The sequence below is a fragment of the Hyla sarda genome, chromosome 2 (genome assembly GCF_029499605.1).
Source record: "Hyla sarda isolate aHylSar1 chromosome 2, aHylSar1.hap1, whole genome shotgun sequence".
NCBI lineage: Eukaryota > Metazoa > Chordata > Amphibia > Anura > Hylidae > Hyla > Hyla sarda.
Genome location: NC_079190.1, coordinates 105,111,821 through 105,125,731, shown reverse-complemented (window position 1 = coordinate 105,125,731; position 13,911 = coordinate 105,111,821). Strand labels below are relative to the sequence as shown.

At 42.7% G+C, this 13,911-nt stretch overlaps 2 protein-coding genes across 2 annotated transcripts in view; one reads left to right on the top strand and one right to left on the bottom strand.

Moving 5' to 3' along the window:
- Positions 1–13,911, top strand: part of ENDOU (endonuclease, poly(U) specific) — a 72,330-nt gene that overhangs the window by 3,144 nt on the left and 55,275 nt on the right. The gene's annotated exons all lie outside the window — the stretch shown is intronic.
- The window catches only part of TESPA1 (thymocyte expressed, positive selection associated 1), a 91,052-nt gene that overhangs the window by 51,293 nt on the left and 25,848 nt on the right, over positions 1–13,911 (bottom strand). The gene's annotated exons all lie outside the window — the stretch shown is intronic.

Sequence of the window (13,911 nt, the reverse complement as noted above, 5' to 3'; positions counted from 1 at the left end):
TTTTATTTATGTTTTGTTTGTTATTTTGCAACTACAAGGTTAATTCTAACACAATATCACAAAATATTTATTTTAACACAAATTATTCGACTGCCACCAACCTTCTTCTATACACTGCACACTTTACTGGGGAAGGTACTGTGTGGAGCAGTGTTTCCCATCCAAGGGTCTTCTAGAAGTTGCAAAACCACAACTCCGCACCTCGGAAACACTAGTATGGAAGGATGGGGGACACTGTGTGGAAGGATGGGAGACATGCTGAGGAGGGGGGGGGGACTATGTAGAGGGATGGGTGATATGCTGAGGAGGGGTAACTAGGGAATTTTTTTGCATTGGGGCCCTGAAGTTTCCAGGTACGCTTGGGTGGACTCTGGAGGAGTGGCACCACAGGTCCCATAATGAGGCTGATTCCAGGGGTGGCTGCCACAGGCCAAGCTGTTGGGTTTACTCCAGGGTAGGATGCTACAGGTTCCATTGTTGGGATAATGTCGGAGGAGGGCTACACAGAAACATTGTTGGGCTCACTCCTGGGAGTGCACCACAGGCTCCATATCTGTGCTTACTTGAGAGAAGAACATCACAGGCCTCAAAGATGGACTGACTTTGGGGGAGGCTGCCACAGGCCCAAAAATTGGGCTAAGTTTGGGGGAGGGAGCCACAGGCTCCATTGTTGGGCTGACTTCGGTTGAGGGGGCCATTGACTCCATTGTTGGGAAGACTCTTAACAGGGCGCCACAGGCCACCTCATAGTTGATCTGACTTTGGGGAAGGCACCACAGGCTCTATTTTTGGTCTGGGAGGATGTCAAAGTCATTGTTGGAATAATCCTGTAGAGGGCGGTACAGGCTCCACAGTTGGGATGACTCAGTGGGAGGGCGCCACTGGCCTAATTACTGGACTGGCTCCGGAGGAGGGTGCCACAAGCCCATTGTTAACCATACTTTAAGTGAGGGTGCCAAAGGCCCTATGGTTGGGCTAATTTCAGGGGAGGGAACCACAGGCCCCATTGTTAGCCTGATTTTGAGGTAGTGTGACACAGGCTCCATTGTTGAGCTGACTCCGGGAGAAGGTGCCACAGACCCTGTAATTGGTCTGGCTTTAAGGGAGGGCACCGTATTTCCCACAGTTGTGGCAGACTATAGGGCAAAGTGCCACAGGCCTTTTACTTGGGCTAACTCTGGGGAAGGGTGCCACAGGCTCAATTGTTTGGCTGAGTCCTGAGGAGGGCGCCACAGGCCCTAATGTTGGGCTGACTGTAAGAGAGAGCATCATAAGTCCCACAGTTGAGCTGACTCTGGAGAAAAGCACCACAGAAACCCCTTTGTTGGACAGACTCCAGGGGAGGGCACCATATTCTCTAAAATTGGTCTGACTTTGGAGAAGGGTGCCACAGACCACATTGTTGGGTTGACTTCAGGGAGGGCGCCACAGGTCCAATTTTTGGACTGACTCTGGAGAAGAGCACCACTGCTCATAGAGTCTGAAGCATTGGGTGCAGTGACTGCCTTTGAAAGACAGGGGCCATAGTGTGCAAGTAAAAAGTTACAAACACAGTGGTAAGAGACAAGTGGAGTATCTGCTTTCAAATACATATGCCCAACTGGGAGCAATGCAATACATGATACCAGCTTGTTTGCTGGAGCTGTATGTAATCTTGTGCCTTCTTGCTGAAAAGAAATGTGTATGGATCTGTCTAGTCACAAGCTTAGCACCCCTATGTCTGTTAGGGTACATTAACACTACAGAATATCTGCCCAGAGAAACTTCAGGCAAAGATTCTGAGGGTGGCCGCCACTGACTAAACCAGTCAGTTCTAGGATCACATGTACATAGCCTGTCCTCACAGACTGCAATGTATTCCACATGGTATTTAACCAAAAGAATGAACATGCTCATTCTTTTCAGCATAGGAATTCCAGCAGCAGAAATCTCTGAAGTGTGCAGTGTGCAGCATTTTCCCATTGACAGCAATAGGCCTTTGATGCATCGGAATTTCCGAACAGAATTTCTGAGTGAAATTCAGTTTGAAAATTCTGTAGTGTGAATGTGCCCTTACGGATAAACAAAGACAAACTTTGCAGCCTTTGTGTCTACACCAACTGTCTCCATCATCCATGTGTCTCTTCTATTATGTCCTTACCTAAATTATTGAAAGAGTACCTGTCACCAAACTAAACTTTTAATATATTGTTCCTTATGTAATTATAAGACACTTCGCTGTTAACTTGCTGTTAAAATTCTCAAGCTTTATACGTTTTTAATGTGATTGAAAAAATGGCCACTAGGTGTCTCTGTTCTGTTCCATGCACAAGTCAAACAGTTAGTTTGGTCTCCTCCTGGCCTGGCAGGAGACCAAACTCAGGAAACGTATGCGGGGCATGGTGAGGCACAGCTCTCGCAGGCTTCAATGATGTTGCACCTTTTGGGGAATGACCGCTTTCTCCTGCCGGGAGCTCACACAATGTGAGCAAGGGGAAAGGTACGATACAGAGCTTTTTAAAGCTTGGAAACATTTTTTAAGGGCAGGAGGGGTGTTAGGAGTAATTAGGAAATATAATTTGAGTTAGTTTAGAAAATATGGTTTGATGACAGATACTCTTTAAAAGAAATTATAGGGGTCATTTGAGGTCAACATGTGCGACTTTTGTTTTTTTCTCCCTGTGGGTCGCACTAGTGTGCTCCCGCTGCAGCAGGTTGGCATTCATTTAGAAGCCTGCGACTTTTGATAAATTCCAGCTAATGTTCATGTAGCTAATGTAGAGTGCACTTGTCTGTTAAGTCAACCGGCTGCCTGCACCTGGTATCAGCTGGAGTGGCTGTTGCGCAAAACTATGCACGTAAAGTCATATACGCTGTAGAGAATGTCACATCACAAATGCAGTGAACGCTGTGAAAATATAGACTGATTAGTTCCTTAATAAATGAACCCCTATCAGTGGTGTCACTAGGGTTGGTGTCACCTGGTGCGGTACAAAATGGTGTCAACCCTTGGCCCCACCAGGCACAAGTAACTTCAAGACACTGACTGCAAGACATCAGAGGGAGCTGCCATTGTGTTGAAAGTTTACAGGACTTTCCTACGCATGTTGCATAGCATACTACAGAACATGCATAAAATTTTGACGATTGTGGATTTAATTGTTGCCGTAGCTCCCAGTGTATCCCAGCATAATACCTAATCCTGCCCTGATCCACCTATTCCCTCCATACTGTACTACAAAAGGACCTGTATACCTTATAAGTGATTACATAATGGACCATATATAGATAGATACCTGCACAACATGAGATGTATACCCCATAAGTAATTTTACTGTCTTCTCTGATTGGTGTGATTCTCTTTCCCTTTTTTTCACCATCTAACTCAGACGGCATGATGACTTCTTCCAAATGTGACTCCTCTCTGCAGAGTATGATGCTCCCATTAGTGTACCATAATAATATATCAAATAATATCCTCACTAATAATGCCCTAACAGCACATTAACAATGCCAATTAACGATGTCCCTAGTGTGATTATGTTTACAAACAATGACCCAATGGAACCTCCCCCGTGCCTTATGTAATGGCCCTACAGTGCCCATACAGAAATAACTCTTCTGTTTCCTTACACATTAATAATTTAATAATGCCCTTCTGTGCCCCTCATGTATTTATAATGCCCCTGTGCCCCCTTATATATTATTAATGCCCCTTGTGCCCCTTATACATTTATAATGCCCCCTGTCCCCTCTCATACATTTATAATGCCACCGTGCCCCTTTATACATTTATAATGCCCTCCTGTGCCCACTCATACATTTATAATGATCTCTGTGCCCCCTCATGCATTTATAATGCCCCCTGTACCCTTCGTTACATTTATAATGCCCCCTGTAACCCCTTTATATTTATAATGCACCCTGTTACCCCCCTTAACATTTATAATGCCCCTTGTGCCCCCCTTTACATTCATAATGCCCCCTTTACATTTATAATTTCCCCTTTACATGCATAATTCAAACCTGTGCCCCCTTTACATTTATAATGTCCCCTTTAAATTTATATTTTCCCCTGTGCCCCCTTTACATTTTTTATGCCCCCTTTACATTTATAATGCCCCTGTGCCCCTTTACTATTATAATGCCTCCTTTACATTTATAATTCCCCCTATGACCCCCCCATGTCCTACTGTACCCCCTTTACATTTATAATGCCCCTGTGCCCCTTTACTATTATAATGCCTCCTTTACATTTATAATTCCCCCTGTGACCCCCCCCATGTCCTACTGTACCCCCTTTATATTTATCATGTCCCCTGTGTCCCCTTAGTGTCCCATTGTGGCTGAACAAAAAAAAAAAAAAAAAAACTTGTCCAGGTTCCAGCTCTTCTCTTCTCTTTAGCTCTGCAGCCTAAGAGACGCAGGGCCAGGATCCTCGGGCCGGCGCAATTACACCATATCATTGTGCCGGCCTGCAGGGGGGATCTCACACAGGATCATAGGCTGCAGAGCTAAAGAGCATGCAGCCTATGAGAGTAAATAGCAGAGCCGCGTATACATGACAATATCCTGCTGGTTTGAGAAGCAGCTGTCTGACATTGCATGCTATTCTGTAGTCTATTATCTACAAGAACATCCAGATATTTTTCTACCGGTGACTCTCCCAGCTAACCCCCCTAAGACATATGTTGCATGCAGGTTATAAGTGCCCTCATGCATAACCTTAAAGGGGTACTCTGGAGCAAAACATTTTATCCCCTATCAAAAGGATAGGTGATAAGATGTTAGATCGCTGGGGTCCTGCTGCTAGGGACCCCCGCGATCTCCAGGCCTGCAGCAGTGGCGTCCAGAACACGGAAGCATGGAGCTCCTGTGTCCTTGACGTCACAACATGCCCCCTTCATTCATGTCTATGAGAAGGGGCGTGACAGCTAGTACATAGCCATTATGCCTCCTCCCATAGATGTGAATGAAGGGGGCGTAGCGGCTGAAGTCACCAGTCATCCAGCACGGAGCAGAGTTTGCTCCGTGCACGGATGACCCGGGTGCGGCACCGGTAATCGCGGGGTCCCCAGCAGCGGGATCCCCACGATCTAACATCTTATCCCCTATCCTTTTGATAGGGAATAAGATGTTTTGCGCCGGAATACCCCTTTAAATTTATCCACATTGAACCTCATCTGCCAAGTGGATGCCCAGATGCTGAGTAAGTCTAAGTTGGCTTGTAACTTATGCACATCTTCCATAGACTATACTGTGCTACAAAGCTTGGTGTTGTCTGCAAAGATAGAAACAAAGCTGATAATCCCATCCTCTATATCATTAATAAATAAGCATGAGCATGCAGCCTATGAGAGTAAATAGTAGAGCAGGGAGCTGACAGCTCCTGTGGCTCTACTATTATACTGCACTGCATCTGCCCTTTGGAGGAGGCAGATGCAGTGACTGGTGGATGGGGTGACACCGGGATGATTATTTCCTGCTTGGTGGTGTCACCCAGTGCGGTCCGCACCCCCTGCACCCCCTTAGCAACGCCACTTTCCCCTATATCTGTATTCTGATTTCTTGCTATAAGGCTTAGTATCACTATGACAAAACTGTCTGCACACAAGGGCAAGAAAGCTTATAGTTATAACCTGGCACAGCTTTACTAAAACATCCTTTATTCCATAATCATGTCTTTAGCCTCCATGTCAGCCATATAAATCAACCTAGACAAATTCATTTGAATAAAATCAAAGGAAATTATTTCACCTAATTGGTATAATAAAACAAAAGACATTAGTAATTAGATCATCATACACCTTTATACATAATCATTGGCTTATCTCCAAAGATAGTTATCGCATTATGCATGACATCATTTGACTTGTGGTTATACTAACCATATCACATACATGTCATATGTGACACAGTCATCCTTCTCAAATATGGGACTGTTTTGAAATTTAAATTGAAGAGGAAAACAAGAGGGTGGAGTGGCCTAGGAGGAAGTTGGGAGAGACTATGTGATAATTATATTTCTGTATAGCTGCTGGTGCAAACAACTTTTTTGGCTGCCACCGTGACACATCTGGAAAAACTTGAAAAACAGTGTCTGGTTGTCAAACATGCATATACAATGGCTGATTCTATATAGACATAGCATCAATATCTACTGTAAAATCTATAATCCAGCTATATCCAGATACAACCTGCTTCTATTAGTCAAGTTATAAATTGATATGGCAACATTAGGTGCATACAACACTACATACACATACTGTATGAACATAAGAGTAACTAGGTTTCTATGAAATTAGCCCTAAAATGACTTGCATGATGCTGAATAGTGCCGGTGCACAGCTTCATGTCAATGCTCCTTGTATGGTATACTGTCATACATGTTACAAATTACTATGTAAAGCAGTGCCTTATTATAAGCACCATGCAGTCTGGGGCCCATATGTGGCATTTACAGTGCTCCTGCTACTACTATACACTGCAAAAATAAAAGAATGTGGGGGAATATTCCAGCACTTGTGTACATACACGCCAAAGACAGTAAATGTAATCATATAGGCAAAGTCTTTATTAGAAATAGTACAGAAAATTAAAACATACATAAAATAATGGTGGCACAGTAAGATAATACCATGGAAGGCATATGCCAAGGCAGGCTATAACTAGATGTATAAATAATCAATTGTGGTGTCCCGGTACCGTATTGCATACCGTACCTAGTGTAGAGGTCCCCAAAGTCAGAGTAACTACATTAAGGTAGGGTTCCTCAGGTGGGACAGCCCCTAGTCGCCTCTCTTAAAGTCTAATTCTCTAATGTTAATACCTGTATATGTTTAATAATAATAATATATATTTTGTAATAATGTATAGTACTTACCTTGTTCAGCGTCGCAGGACCTTCGGTCATGTGACCATGTTAATATACTCTATGGTATGTTAGAGGACCTTTGGAGGTTCTTGGGTCACATGTTACCCACAAGCCTTTGTAATGGTGATTGACATCAATATGGACCAATTAGCACTAGTCCAGCCCCTGCCCATATAAGGGAGCTGTAGCCAATAATCGCTCTCTTGGGTTGCTGCTCTCGTGGATGCCGGACTAGCAGGACGGATCTGCGCAACTTTCAAAGACACCCAAGGCCTGAAAACCTACCGGCCTCAGCTGAACTAAAACCGTGAGTTCTAAACTACCCCCGCTAATGCTAGCGTCACTACTGGACCGCTACTAAATCCCCTAAATCCAGGAGAAGCCCCGAAATCCAAAGAAAGCAGTTGCATGCATAGAGACTGTTCTGTTATTGAAGCTTACAGAAAATCTTCAGTAAAAGTTAATCCTGTTTCAGAAAACTTTCCGGTTGTGGACAATCTATTAATATCTACCTCCCTATCGCTCTTGGGAAGGGTGGCGGTAGGACAAGCATTACTGAGGAGCCCTCACCCTGGCATCACGAATAGCAAGGGTTAACAAGCACCCTTTAATTACCGCACAGCTACACTCCCCATACCCTACATCCCCCAGGTTATCACACAAAGATTGGATCATTCATGCTAAAATAAGTGTAAAGATCATAAGTGAACGTAATAGAAATTATAGCAGAGTGTAACAAACAGATAATAACCAGTACCAAATGATATAAGAAGCCTTACCCAGGGACATGTCCCTGGGTAAGGCTTCTTATATCATTTGGTACTGGTTATTATCTGTTTGTTACATTCTGCTATAATTTCCATTACGTTCACTTATGATCTTTACACTTATTTTTAGCATGAATGATCCAATATTTGATTATTTATACATCTAGTTATAGCCTGCCCTGGCATATGCCTTCCATAGTTTTATCTTACTGTGCCACCATTATGTTATGTATGTTTTAATTCTCTGCACTATTTCTGATAAAGACTTTTGGGGAGATTTATCAAAACCTGTCCAAAGGAAAAGTTGCCGAGTTGCCCATAGCAACCAATCAGATCGCTTCTTTCATTTTCCAGAGGCCTTTTCAAAAATGAAAGAAGCGATGTTATGGGTTGCTATGGGCAACTCAGCAACTTTTCCTTTGGACCAGTTTTGATAAATCTGCCCCTTTGTCTGTATGATTACATTTACTGTCTTTGGCTAGTATTTTTATTTTGGGGGAGAGATTTAATGTTGCATTACTAACTGCCATTTACCTTGTAGTGGTTGTTCCCTACAGGATGTTTTTTGGAGTAAACTTATGTACATAGTTACATAGTACCATTGAAAAAGACATATATCCTTTGAGTTCAAACAAGGAGGTAAGGGGAAGGGATATGGGTGCTTGAAGGGGAAGGGATTCTATATTTCTGCATTACCATTTATGTTATTTTGTCCTAGGAATGTATTTGACCCTGTTTTGAAGTCCTAAACTGTTCCTGCTGTGACCAGTTCCTGAGGTAGACTGTTCCATAAATTCCCAGTTCTTATGGTAAAGAAGGCTTGTCGCCCCTTTAGACTAAACCTTTTTTTTCTCCAGACAGAGGGAGTGCCCCCTTGTCTTTTAAGGCGGTTTTACCTGGAACAATTATTCCCCACATTTATTGTATGGGCCATTTAAAAACTTAAATATGTTTATCATATCCTCTTAAACATCTCTTCTCTAGACTAAACAAATTGAATTCCTTCAAAGGGGTACTCCATTCCTAGAAAGGATAGGGGATAAGATGTTTAGGGTCCCCGAAGGTGTAAAGATGACCTCTGCAAAGTGTGTGGAGTTTCTGATTGAACACTTTCTTCCCTGGTACAGAATAAAAGAACTATGCTTTCCATAATAAAATCATCTTCATGCATGACAATGCACCATCTCATGCTGCAAAGAATACCTCTGCATCAATGGCTGCTATGGGGTTAAAAGCAGAGAAAGTCAGGGTGTGCCCTCCATCCTCCCCTGACCTCAATCCTATGAGGGTGGGAGGCAGTTTACATCCAAACAGCAGCTCTGGGAGGCTATTTTGACATCTTGCAAGCAAATTCAAGCACATACTGTCCAAAAACTCACATGTTCAATGGATGCAAGACGTGTAAAGCTGCTATCAAATTAGGGGTCCTATGTTAAAATGTAACGTGACCTGTTAAAATGTTTAAAAAAGTTAAAATGTTGTTAAAAGTTTGATAGAAATAACTTTTGATTTCTTATTGAATAAGTGAACCTTTCATGGCATGTAAAGTATGGGAATCCTAACAGTGAATGAGATATATATCTTACATGAGATTATGTCCTACAATACATACTTTGTATTGTAAAATATGTTGCCAGATGTCATTTGGTCATCCGTAAATATCAGAATGTCTATACTAAATTAGCATTATGCATCCCACCGCAAATCTACATGGGAAACTGAGGATTAGGATACAGGCCATGCACCACACACACAGAAGTTGTCATAATCCCCTGTCACATAAATTGGGTTCATTAGACAGTGTTACATAATTGTGCCCAGGTGACAGACACGTGTACACTAACTGCAGAGCAGAGCGACATATGCCAAGGAGAAATGGGAAAAAGATAACACAGCACATTTGTTTGTACAACCTGAGCCAGTTCATATGGCTAGAGATGAGCAATTTTTTGAAAAATTAGGTATCGGACAATTCAAGAAATTTTTCGAAAAAATGTGGTTTGTTCCGAATGTATTTGCAGCAAATCTGTATTAAAAACGGCTATTTCTGGCCTACAGAGAGCCTCAATAGGGGTGTAGAACACTTTGCCTTGCTGTAACACGCATAGGGTGTGTGCTGGGTTAGTGAAATAATACTGTTATTCAGTATGACATGCAGATTAGAGGCGTCGCTTTTAGAATCACTCTCGCAGAGCGGCACAATGACAGAGCCTGGAGTATGAGGAGACCATATAGTGGCTGAATGACACAGCATGGAGGTGGTGGCAGCATGAGTAGACCAAATAGTGGCTGAATGACACAGTGGGGAGGTGGCGGCAGCATGAGGAGACCATGTAGTGGCTGAATAGCACTGCCTGGAGTTGGTGGCAGCATGAGGAGACCATATTGTGGCTGAATGACACAGTCTGGAATTGGCGGCAGCATGAGTAGACCATATAGTGTTTGAATGACACAGCCTGGAGTTGGCGGAAGCATGAGGAGACCATATCGTAGCAAAATGAGAAAGCCTAGAGGTGACAGCAGCATTAGGAGAACATATGGTGGCAGAATGAGATGGCCTGGAGCTGGCATCAGCATGAGGAGAACATATGGTGGCAGTATGAGACAGCTTGGAGGTGGCATCAGCAGCATTAGGAATCCTGAAAGTGACCCGGTGACATAGTGGGGCGGTGGGTGGCAATACCAGTACCTGGTGATGAAGGAGGGTGAAAAAAGGAGAACTTGGCATCAGGCAAGTGGGAGGATCAGAATAGCAGCTGAGGCAGGTAGGCAGAATAAAACGGTCTCTTTTTGAAAAGTGTTAGTGTGCACAAGTAAGTATTGAGGACATGCAATACATAAATCTTAACTTTTTTATAATATTCTTAAGATAAAATATATGGACCAATTTTTATTTTAAATCAAACAAAAGGAAAGGTGTGCAAAAAACACCATGTGCCAACTACACCACCAAGTATTGATGTGATGCAAAGACCTCTAAAAGGTGGAAGGGAACAAAGTATGGTACATTGTTAGCGGTGGGGTAAAAACTTCCGCTGTAAGGCCCTACTCTCGCATTATTAATTCCCTTCTTGACAACTGTTGCTCGCCTTTAAAAGGGCGGACCCACACAGGAACCTCTCCCTATTTCCACCTGCAAACAATGCCATTTCCCAGGGTTTTTAGGTGGAAATAGGGATTGGTTCCTGTGTGGGGCCACCCTTTTTAAGAATAGTTACACTTTCCTTGAAAAGGTGGAAGGGAACCACGTATTGTCCATTGTAGTAGGTGGGGGTAAAAAACTTCCCCTGTAAGGCCCTACTGGCAGAGCTATGTGTATGAAACATGTACGATGACATATGGAGTCCAAACTATGAAACTAGAGGTAATACTACTATTAGACACCAATATATTGCACTTGATGGAAGATGACATGATTGTGGAGGCATCCAGACCTTCTTTGGTTTTACTCAATCAAACTTACAGAATCACAGGTAAGTGCTGTGAGGTGCTCAAAGTTTGTGGAGGCGTCCAGTCTTAACATTTGGAATGCAGACAGAAAAACACAAATACAATATCCTCCTCTGAATGAGGTAACACTGAAATTAATCATAATGAATACATAAAACAGTTACCCGTTTACATTCATCAGAACAAGTTATAAAATATTGCATATAGGTTGGTATTCCATGTATCAACATTTTAGAACTTCAAACAATATATGTAAGATGTGACTCGCTCATATATTACTATGAAGACAACTGTCCATAATTATATGGTAGGGTGGATGGTATGAGAAACCTCATGGGAATTAAAGATTCATTGGTATTTCAAGTTATACAATAAGGGTGAGATAATGCAATGTACATAACTGAGTCCAACCCTCACGTTTTTGTAAATATTTTATCATATCTTTCAATGTGACAACACTGAAGAAATGGCACTCTGCACCAATGTAAAGTAGTGGGTGCACAGCCTGTATGACAGTGTTTAGTGTTGGGTCCCTTCAGAATAACTCAACACACAGCCATTCGTGTCTAAACCTTGGAAACAAAAGTTAGCATACCCTAAATGGAATTGTCCAAATTGGGTCCATTTTTACCCACAGGTGTCATGTGACTCATAAGTGTTACAAGGTCTTAGGTGTAAATGGGGAGCAGGTGTCTTAAATTTGCTCTCACACTGTCTAATACTGGTTACTGGAAGTTTAACATGACACCTCATGGCAATGTCTTTTAAATAAACCCTCTTCTCTACATAAAGATGGCATAGGCTATAGTAGGTTGCCAAGACTCTGAAATTCAGCTGCTGCACAGTGTGCAAGACCACACCGCGGTTTCACAGGACAAGTTCCACTCATAACTGGCCTTGGCCATGGTCAATTTAAGAAGTTGTGTGCTTGTGCTCAGCGTCAAATCAAGAGGTAAATATACATATAAATAGACATATGAATGTGGCAGTAAATAAATGTATGCGTTGGTAAATAGACATATGAATGCGGCAGGGCCAGCCCTACTGTGGGTCCCGCTGGGTCCATTGGACCCAGGTGGCACCTTCACAGGGGTAGCACATTGCCGCCCTAAGAAGATTTTTGACCCCTTTCTTTTGCGACCCATGACAGACCTTGTCCATCATGGTGCTTCTCAGGGTGTATGGACTAAGGACATGGACTACTGGAAGCATGCCCTGTGGACACCAAGATAAACTTATCTGGTGTCAAGCGTGTGTGTAAAGGCAACATGGTGAGGAGTTCAAAGACAAGTGTGTCTTGCCTACAGTCAAGCATGGTGTTCAGAGTATTATAGTCTGGGTATTTATACACAACACCAGAAGTTGCATTCAATTATAAAATATATATCTTTATTACATGTCTTTTAAAAACTCAATAACATACAGCAAAAGATGTAAAATCAGACTCTGCACAGAAAAGCCGATGCCATACCGCAGAAACGGTATTACCATCAAAGTGTATATCAGCAAGGGGAGTATATCACAAAAATGCATTAAAGAATTTAAAGTAACTACGTGGCTAATATAACGGAGGTAGTATATATAACTCACTATCTGAGGGCCAATGAACACAGGCCTACTAACTCCTATACACCAACTCCTACTAACTCCTATAATGCATTATTTAATATGGGTGGTATATAGGAGTTAGTAGGCCTATGTTCATTGGCCCTCAGATAGTGAGTTATATATACTACCTCCGTTATATTAGCCACGTAGTTACTTTAAATTCTTTAATGCATTTTTGTGATATACTCCCCTTGCTGATATACACTGTGTTGGTAATAACGTTTCTGCGGTATGGCATTGGCTTTTCTGTGCAGAGTCTGATTTTACATCTTTTGCTGTATGTTATTGAGTTTTTAAAAGACATTTAATATAGATATATATTTTATAATTGAATGCAACTTGTGGTGTTGTGTATAAATAGCTATTGGTTCAAGCAAGTTGCACCTTAAGATAGGGGATATAAGTCCATAACTACATGTCCTCACACTATGCAGTCAAATACTAGTAGACATAATTGGCATTGCCGGTTGGAATTTTTTTGTTTAAAATATTATAGTCTGGGGCTGGATATGTTCTGCTGGCACTGGGGAGCTACAGGTTATTGAGAGAAACATGAATACAGTAAAATCTCCCTTAGCGGACACCTTCCAATAGGGGAGACCTCCTAATAGTGGCCAGTTTTTAATTCCCTGGCAGAGTCCCATAAGACTTAATGTAGTTGCACTCTCCAAATAGGGGACACTTCCATAGCAGACACAGACACACCTTATAGGGGACAAAACACTCCCAATAGGGGACAAACCACTCCTGCAGGGCCGCCGTCAGGGAGTACAGCCCATACATCAGTAAGGGGCCCAGGCTCCCAGCCCCCTGCAGCAGCCCAAGCACAGAGGCAGAAGATCTCTGTATAAACAGTTTTTTAAAAAGAAAAACGCTTTGCACTTGCACCACTAGGAGCCTATGCACACTGCAAACATGGGTAACCACTGGATAAGTCCGCACCTGCTAAATATTGCAGTGGGGCTCTGTCTGCAGATCACATATAACACTTGCAAAGAGTATATAGATGATGGCACTCACCATACAGTGGCAAAGTCTTTATTGCAGAAAGCGGTGCATACAGGACATCCGCAGGAAGAGACAGTGAGGACAGGGGTGTACATGGGACAGACTGTTACACACGTCACGCACGCTTCCTCAAGCCCGGACACCGGTTAGAGTAAGCGTGCGTGTCGCGTGAAACAGTCTGTCCCGTGTACACCCACGTCCTCACTGTCTCTCTCTGTGGATGTC